We start from the raw sequence: 10312 nt of genomic DNA on the forward strand, positions 1-10312 counted from the left end.
TATTAATAATATTGAAATAGATTCTGAACAAGGATACATGTAAAACCCAGTAGAATTGCTTGTTGGCTCTGGGTGGAGGCAGAGAGGAGGGGAAGGAAAGAACATGAATCATGTAACCATGGAAAAATCAAATTAATCAATTAATTAATTAATTAATTGAAAATTAAAAAAAACATATCCATATCAGTCAAGTCACAAAAGAAAATACAAAGAAAATAAAACAATATAAATAAAAAGGTATAAAAAGGTATGCTTCAATATGTATACAGAGCTCATTGATATCCTCTATAAGTGTATCCTTAAGATTTGTTTTGGTTCATTGCCTTGATAAGAGTAGCTAAGTCATTTACAGTTAATCATTGTTATAATATTATTTGTTACTGTGTTCTGTGTTCTGGTTCTGCTTACTTTATTTTGCATTAGTTTGTATAAGTCTTCACAGGTTTTTCTGAAACCATTTTGCCCATCATTTCTTCTACAAAATGCTATTCTATCACAATCATGTGCTGTGACTTATGCAATCATCCTCAAACGATAGGCATAAATCTCCAATTCTTTGCCATAGCAAAAAAGAGCTGCAATAAATATTTTTGTACAAATAAAAAGAAAATCTTCAGCGCTGAATTCCTTTCGAAATAACAAAATAGCAGAATGCTTGTTGGTATTATATGAAGATTTCCTTCCTTCCTTCCTCGCTCCCTCCCTTCCTCCCTTTCTCCATTCCTTCCTGCTTTCCTACTTTCCTGCCTTCCTTCTTTTCTTTCCTTTCTTCCTTCCTATATTTCTTTTCTTTCTTTTTCTCTTTTTTCTGCCTTTTTCTTTGTTTCTTTGATTTTTTCCTTCCTTCTTTCCTTTTTTTCTTTACTTCCTACTTCCTTTCTTCCTTTCCCCCCCTTTTCTTCCTTCCTTCTTTTCTTCCTTCCTTTCTTTCTTATTTTCTATCTTAAAATCAGTTCTTTTAAATCACATATCTTCACTGGTTGATTAATGAGAATATCTCACTGCCTCTGTTTTTTGTTTTTTGTTTTTTTCATTTAGCTGGGCAGCTATGGTAATTCATCTCTGTAGTCCCTAGAGCACAAGTGGGTCACATATTTCTCATATCCCTATCTTATCTCTTCTTTAAGAAGGGCCTCAAATCACGAGAAGTCAGTGGCATTGAAATGATATTGACTTTGCATAAATATCATTGCTTCCATTTATGATTTCCCTGATCTACTTTGCTATTCTAGGATTCAGGCAGAAGAGGAAGAAAATAACAACCAGCTCTTCCCCGTAGCAAAGGCAAGAACTGAAAATAGAGGGAGATAGGAATGTTGTGGCATGGAAATGTTCAAGTTCTACTTCACAGGGAAGCTCAGCTTAGTAGCAGCATCTAAGAACACATTTCTATGTCTGTGCAGGTTTCCAGCCATGGCCTCCATTGAAGTATATACCTCAAGAGGCATCAATTGAACTCTCACCTCCTTCTTCCCTCTGTTGTGGTTAATCTCACTCATAATAGGACAGCCATGTAAAACCCGTACTTGTCACTAATCCTTTCAGGTAGAAAGAAGAAAGTTTAATTGGGTAGGCCTAATCTTTGAAAACAAACAAAAATAAAATCCAGTTTGGAAAATGATGGGGCTGTTAAGGGATTAGGCCTTGGGTGAAAATGGCTTGCTGCTTGGATGACTAGAAGGAAAAAGATTTGGGTTTCTGCTTTGTAAACAAATCTTTAAAGTGGATTTCAGATTTCCATGGGCATTCTCTACTGGATTTGGCAGTTAACAAAGACAGAAAAATACATTTTCTGTTTGAGAAGAGAGCAAGTACTGAAGTACCTGTCCTCCCTACATCCTATTCTCAACATCTTCTCCCAAAGGCAATTCTTAAAATACTCTTAACTTAAAAGAGACACATAGCAGTAAGAGGCAAGCAGAAAGGTGGGCCAATTGGAACTAGTTAAGAAAGAATTCTTACTAATACTTCTAAGGCATCATTGCCACAAAAAAAATAGTCTTGGTTTGAGAGACTAAAGAAATAGATTCAAATCCTGACTTTTCTGTTTATTATTTGAATGGCCTTGGAAGAATTTCTTCCCTCTTAGTGTCTCAGTTTCCACACCTATAAATAAGGTGATGGAATAAGTAATTATGAAGATCCTTCACATTTCTCAATGCTGCTATATTGCTATGCTGTCTTCATGGTGAATAGATATGAGAATGATGCTGACTGTGAGCATTATTTCATTTCTTTAATTGTATTTTAGGAGGGAAACAAGGGTCCAAGCAAAACTAACTGGTATTCAAGGATTACAAATAATGTTTTTTTTTTTTAAATCATTAACTTGAAGTGATATTACTTGCCCCTAAATGCCTGATTGGAAGAAGTAAATAAAACTTAGAAAATAGTTGATTGGTAGTAGTGAAGCCTTTTAAGTTCCCTAGAGACAAATTGGGAAGGCAAACTACTAACCTGTGTGGCATAGGCTATAATTTGGGTGTAGCTAGAGCCCTTGGGAAATTATTTCCCTGAAAAGGCAGCCTATGATTTGTACTATACATAACTCTTTGGTGTAATTCAGAGAGGCAGAATTATGTGGTACAGAGAGAGCAGACTGCAGAGTCTAAAAGACTTGAGTTCATTTGTCACTGACACACATTGGTTCTGTGACCCTGAGGAATTCACTTAACCTCTTGGTACCTCTGGCCAGTTCTCTGAGTCTAAAAATTGGAGAGCAAGTGCATAGGTGATGGGAGATTCCTTACTGGAAGTTCCCATTGCCAACTAAGTCACAAGTCTGTTTCAAAAACAACAACACATGTTTTTATCTGTGGTGGGTGTGGAGGATACAAAGACAGCAATAAAATAGCCACTACTCTCATGAAGCTGACATCTTACTGGTGGGTGGAATTGTGGATAGGGAGAACTCATGTAAATATGAAAAAACAAAATTATAAAAAAAAGTCATTTCAAAGCAAGCACTAACACTGAGGGAATAAGGAAAGAATTTATATGTAAATCAAAAGAATAGAGAAAGAGTAAACATTTTGTCAGTTCAGAGCATTTCTTTTAAAAGTGGAATGTAAAGGTCATGCTTACCCAGGATCTATCAATATAGTCACTAAGAAAAAGCAACTGCTTTTTTCAGAACAGAATATCAGAACTGCACCAGTGTATGAAGTACCTGAGTTAGGGTCATATTTTAATTTAGAAATGAATTATCTTTGACAGTAAGAGTTAAGCCATGTTCCTCTGGTCAATTCTGACATATGAGTTCGTCATTGCTTATTAAAAAGAAAATTAATCAACTTGAATGGTCATTGAAACTCAGTGCCTGCAAAATTTGACTTGAAATTAGTCAATAGATGCAGGTCAACTAGCACAGTGTTTAACATACTTAAAAGCTACTTACTAAAGGGTTAAATGTGGTAGTCTGTGAATGAAATTTTAAGATTTTAGTGCCTTTCTTTTTACTTCCATGTTTATTATCTTTTAGTGCATAGCATAAGGGTATGTGTGAATATGAGATTAATCCTACCCTGCCTATTTTTAGATTTAATCACCAAAAGTGTAAACACCCCACTTGCACCTGAATTGGGGAAGTCTGTAACCCACATGTGCAAAAGTGAATGATGAATCAGAACCCACGTAATTGGTACACCTAAAAAGTACAGGAAGTCACAGGAAGTGATGCAAAAGAAGTGTCTTTGAGTTACAACTTCCTGTGGGGACTAATTCTTAGTTCTTCAGAGTTCGGAGTTTGAGTTGGAGGCTGATGAAGAATCTGCTTACTGGGCCTGAGACCTTAGACTTGGTGAGACTGTTCTTAAATCTTTCCCCTTGAAATACCATGTGATGAGTGAAAAAGACTGGCTCCTTCCTGGATTTTTTCTGAAGGGACTCTCCTCTTGAGAGAGGGCAGGCTAGGAAACCTTTTGTCTGAGGCTAAGTATAGGAGGAGCCAAGGGAGGCAGCTGCCTCACCCCACCCCCAGGGTAAAAGACTAGAACCAATACACAATAAACAATACATATTAATTTAGTCAACTATTGGCTGACTATATGTCAAGGCCTTGTCAAATGTTCTAGGGTATCCCGATAGACTTAACAGAAATATATATAATAAGTATACCTTTTATTCTCTGTTTGAAAATAAGCTGATAGAAAATGGGCACTGAATCATATTTCTCCTTTTATCTCCAGCATTTAGCAATGTCTAGAAAATAATTGTGGAACAATAAAGCACTTATTGATTAATTTTTTATGAATGACATAATTCTCAAAATGAAAAGTTCATTGGGGGATGTGGAGAGTAGCAAATGGGATGCAAAATTGACTATTAGATCTGAGTCTCTCCAGAGACCTGTTTCATGTTTCATGAATGAACATTCAACCAAAGCTACTAACTGCCCATTAACATGAGTTTTACTAGACATTGGTCTTACTCAATTAAATTAAGGTAAAAAAAAATAGCATTATATGGTTAAGAGATAGTCTATGGTTTTGCCATAAAAGGCTAAGGTGATAGATTACAATTGCTTAAATTGCATAAATAAGGTTTGTTTACAGAAAGAACAGAGTTATCACAATGGAATGATGGCATTAGATATGGAATCTAAATATTCGCAGATCACTCCCTTTAATTAACTACTTATCTTATGAAATATCTGTTACTGTAAAGTTGTTTATAAATTAAACTGACTTGAATATTATTTTGAATAAAATGGAAAGTTTGTTTTCAAAGGAATGCTATCCAGAGTTAGGGAGTTAAGTGGAAAGAACATTAGATTTGGATTCAAATCTCTTTCTAATAATATTATTTACTATTAACTCTTTGACTTTCATTGCCTTACTTAATCTGGACCTCAGATCCTTCATCTAGTTTTCAATGATATACAAAGTGCTTTCTAGTTCTAAATCTCATGATTCCATCAAAACAGAAACAACAAAGAATCTTTTAAATAAATCCTCTTCAAAGTCTATAATCTACATTTTCATGAACTGAATTCACTTAAATCAGGGTTATTTATACATACAAATCAGTAGAATAAGCTTTCCAAAATTACTATTTATGTAAAGATTATGAGTTCTTTTTGTAAACACTGAGATAAAATTTAAAGAAAAAAAGGCAATCTCTTCCAAATGAAAATGGCTCAGACATGTGGGAGACTTTGTTGATCTATATAACAGTTTCTACTTTACTTTATGATGGTGTTGTTTTAAACACTATATTTGCAGGAAAAAATCCCAATAATAAAATATATCCCAGTTTGTTGGAATAAATATAGATTTAAAAAATTGTCCAATCTGTTGCCTTTGATTATACTTGCATATTTTGATAATTACAGGATCTTAAAGAAGTGAGTTCTCTGCAGTTTGGTGCAACTCAGTTAAGTCAGGGTAATCCACTCCGCTATTGGCCTTCACCTTCTCTTGACATTGAACACCAGGATTTCATTTGGGTTGCCTATCATTTATCCCATGTTCTCCCCACATGACCAAACCATGTCAATTTTCTAGGTATATGTCTTAATGATGGAATCCTATGACATGCTTTTCTTGATTTTGTCATAGAAATTCAAGGCTATAAGCAGTTACATTTCATATAGTATATGGTTTATTTAAATTTTGTCATTTCTGCAGAGTAAGACAATTATATCAATCTTATGAAAAAGGTTAAATCCTTTCTGCTTTGGTATCAATAAGGTACAAGAGAGAAATGTTTGGATTATTATTTTTTCTCATTCTCTTGACAACCTACCTCATTCTTCTTATGCTGAGATATTAAAATTTCTCTGCAACTTTTCTTCATCATTAGAAATAAAATAATAATATGAAATATAACTATTATTTCTGAGGTCATTATTTAAAGCTTCTGACTATAATAACAAATCCAGTGTTTATCTGCATGTAGAATAAGGAAAAATATTTATTTTTCAGTTATGTTTCTTTTCCATTCTTAAACAAAGGATGATAACCAGTTTAAGATTGCCTTTAGTAGGAGTTGCATTTATAAAACAATACATAACAACAGCATCTAATAATGATATGACACTTACTATATGCTGGGCATTGTGCTAAGGACTGTGTAATTACTGTTTCATTCAATCCTCAAAACAATCCTTGAAGGTAAGTGATATTGTTCTCATTTTATAGATGAATAAACTGAGGCAAACATAGTTTAAATCACTTGCCCATTAGAAAATAAGTGTCAGAGGCCAAATTTGATCTCAGTTCTTCTTTACTTAAGGCCATTAAGACACACACACATACACACACACACATACACACACGTGTGTTTAAACTATTTATCCATCATTTATTTATTATGAGAAAGTCAGGAAGTCCTAGAGACAGAAAAAAAAAAAACTTAATTCTGTAAGTAATTAAAATAAGAATTTGACTAAATATATGAGAATTCTAAGGTAGTTCTATAGTCACTGATCTAAAAATATTATAACTCAAGTCAAATTGACTTTCAGTACCTTTATTTACAAAGAGGTAGAAAGAGTGAAAGCAGAGAAACGTAAAAGAGGATCGAATAAGAAGTTTAGCCTATCATCCTAAAAGTTGCTCCAGTCCCACCTCAACCCACTGCAGGGCTTGTTAACCCTTCAGCTGGAGGACTTGGTAGTGAATTAAACAAAGATTCAATCCATGTGGCCTCTCCTAAGAAGGGGAGGCCTCTCTGGAACTAATCTCTCCAGAAGCCAGGGAAGAAGGGTCAGCTTCTCACTCACCCAGGTCGAAGTTCCAGAGGAGAAGATCCAGGAGCACTCTTACCATAAGCAGTCCAAGAGCCAGAGACCCAGGTTAAAGTCCCCAAGTCATAGCTCTAAACATCAGTCCCAGTCTAAGATCCTCCCAGCCCAAAATTCAGGCAGATGACCCTTGGACAGGCAGTTCAGGATTTTATAGTCCTTTTTCCACATCACTTTCTGTCCCTTCCTCCACTTTATGGGAGCCAATTGCAGTCTTTCAAATTGCTTAGCACTGCCCAGGAGGTAGTCAGTCACTTCTGGAGTTGACACCCAATTTTAGCAAGTGACTTGTGGACCTCCACTACTTAGTGGCAAGTAGAGGTGTTTTCAGTTTTTGTTGATTAATTTAAAAATAGGCAATCCTGTCTTCACAGTTCAAATGTACATGCAAGCATTTATATATGTGTGCACTTATATATGCATAAATATGTATGTATCTTAATAAATATATGTGTATATAAATATGAGTAGTTAGGTGGTCCAGTAGATAGAAGTGTCAGATTGAAATTGCCTGGAATCAAGAAGATTTATCATCCTTAGTTCAAATATGGTCTCAGATACTTAATAGTTTTGTGACCCTGGGCAAGTCACTTAACTCTGTTTGCCTCAGGTCACTCATTTGTAAAATGAGCTGGTGAAGGGAATGACAAACTACTTCAGGGTCTGTTCCACAATAACCTCAACTGGAATCATTAAGAGTTGGACAGGATTAATTGAGTAAACAATACAAATATATATATATATATATATATATATATATACATACACACATATGCATAAATACATGTATATACACTCACCAAGAGGCAGTGTGTCAGAGTGGGTAACAATGTGGCCGAATATTCTGACAGAAAGCTACAAATTCTATCCTATATAAGTTACTTTATGTTTCAGTTCTCTAGAAATATGCCCCAGACTTCAGATTTCAGGAAATGTGTAAACCTGAATGGTGGAGGGACTTTTTTCCAAAGGGAGGCCCCTATACCATTGAAATCAAAGTTTTAGTACCATTCACTAAAAAATAAAAAGCTAAGATGTGCCTTTTCTTGAAATTAATGCATATAAAATATTTAATATATCTGAGTATCAAGATAAAATTTAGCCTACAAATTTAATATAAGTAAACCAATGTAAGAAAGCAAGGAAAGTTAGGCATCATAAAGAATAATGATATAATTTGTTAATTTCAGATCTCTCTAAAATCCACAAATGACCATATATATCACTGAATTATTGAAATAGAAGTTGTATTAGGAGCTAACTAGTCTCCATTACATGATATAGTAGAAAGAACATTGGATATGAAGTCAATGGCTATAGTTTTAAATCCTAGCTTTAGACCTAATTGACTGGATATTGGACAACTAAATATCATTCTCTCTTCCTCACTTTCTTCGTTCTGCTAATGAGAGTGTTGAAGAGCTAGTGATTCTATAGAGGACAAGTAACTTTTCTAATGTGCTTTAGTTAGATGGCATCAAAGTCATATCTTGTATGTGAATTCAAATTAAAAACTGGAGCTCTTTCAGCTCCATGAGATCTTAGATTACCTTGAAGAGGAAAGGTACCTAAAGATCAAAAGTGACAAGGCAGACATCTTTATATATTTATATAACTTCTTTTTTGTATAATATGATCCTTTTGAAGCCACAATGACAAATTTACTTTAAACATTAAGTGGATATATATATATATATATATATATATATATATACATATATATATATTACCTCCTATAGCTAAAAATAGATATTGGTAAGCAGGAGGGTATCTAGAAAATAGCAGCTAGGATAGTGAAGTACCCTAGTCTTCAGTATCTGAGTTTCCCATGAAAGAACTGCAATGTTCAGCCTGGAGAAGACTTGGAGAGAACATAGTAAACAAAAGGGCTATCAAAAAAAAAGAGGATTTGGATTTGTTCTGTTTGGTCCCACAAGGCAGAAAGAGAAACAATCAATGAAAACTTTAAAGATGCAAATTTTGCTTTGATGTCAGGGAAAACTGCCTGAAAAATTAGAGCTTTTTTGTGGTGGCAAAAGATTGAAAAATAAAGAAGATGATTATCAGATGAGGAATGACTGAGTGAGTTATGGAATATGCTTTTGATGGAATAGCATTATGTTTTAAGAAATGATGAACGAAGTCATCTCAGAAAAATCTTGGAAAGGAAGTCGTGGAAGGTGAACTGATCAGAATCAGGAGAACATTGTATCCAGTAACAATAATATTGCAAAGATGATCCACTGTGTAAGACTTAGCTGCTGTGATCAAGACAATGATTCAAATTAATTTCAAAGGACTCATGACAAAAAATGTGATCCACTTCCAGAGAGTGAACTGATAAGCTCAGTGCAGATCAAAACATGCTTTTTTAAAACATTATTTTTCTTGTGTATGCTTATGTGTGTATTTTCTTTTGCAAAAATGGCTAATAGGGAAATGGCTTGCATGACTTCACATGTATAATCGATATACTGATTGCTTTTTGAATGGATAGAGGAGGAGCAAGAAAGAAGGAAGAATTTAGAACTTCAAAAAAGTTTTTTAAATGCTAAATTTTTTGTATGTAATTAGAAAATATTTAATGAAATGAATAAAATATTCATTTAAATTGACTAAAAATTGAATTGAGCTGGCATTAGAGATGTTTTTTCTTTCCCCAGTAGTTGGGAGGTGGGATGGGGTAGGGAAATAATATGATTGTTTCAGTCTCTACATAGATATTGTATGTGCTTTGTCTTTTATGATATAATGAGGATACTCTTTAAATATGAGTTTAACTCATTATATGCTGAGGTTCTTACAACTCTAAAATTCTGATATTCTATAGGATTTTTTATTTCAAGATTGTCTCTCAATCTGCTATGGCATGTTACTACTATATAGGATTACTATAAGAAAATGGTTTGATATGTAACAACAGATTACAAAAAGTGGGGCAAAGACACTACAGTTAGGAATTCTGTCATGCCATTGCATATCCTTAATTATATTTTTGGTCAGTGCTATCTTTATCTATCTATCTATCTATCTATCTATCTATCTATCTATCTATCTATCTATCTATATCTATCTATCTATATATGTAATTGTCTGACATGATGAATATAATTATCTGGGTTGCTAAGTTATTTTCCTGAGTAACCATGAAAACTACCAAACATCCTCAGTAAATGTCTGAAGACTAAGAGGCTTTTGGTATTCCTATAACCAGAGAAACTCATCAATAATGCTCCAAGGGCCAACATCAATGACTAATGAAAACAAATTAAAATTAGCACATATCTTTGTCCACCTAACCAGAAAATGATATTGTCATTTGTACTAATGACACTAACATTTAAAAATGTTTTCATCCTCTTCCAATCCCTGCTCCACTGACAAGTTGAACAGATGTCCTGGGAAGATGTCTGGGAGTTTCTAATTTTTTCCTGACCTTTCACATCTTTTAATTCTCCCACTTTTCTATGCCTGTTTACTATAAGTTCTCTCTCTTTCTCTCTCTCTCTCTCTCTTTCTCTCTCTCTCTCTCTCTCTCTCTCTCTCTCTCTCTCTCTCTCTCTCTCT

The sequence above is a fragment of the Gracilinanus agilis genome, chromosome 1 (genome assembly GCF_016433145.1).
Source record: "Gracilinanus agilis isolate LMUSP501 chromosome 1, AgileGrace, whole genome shotgun sequence".
NCBI lineage: Eukaryota > Metazoa > Chordata > Mammalia > Didelphimorphia > Didelphidae > Gracilinanus > Gracilinanus agilis.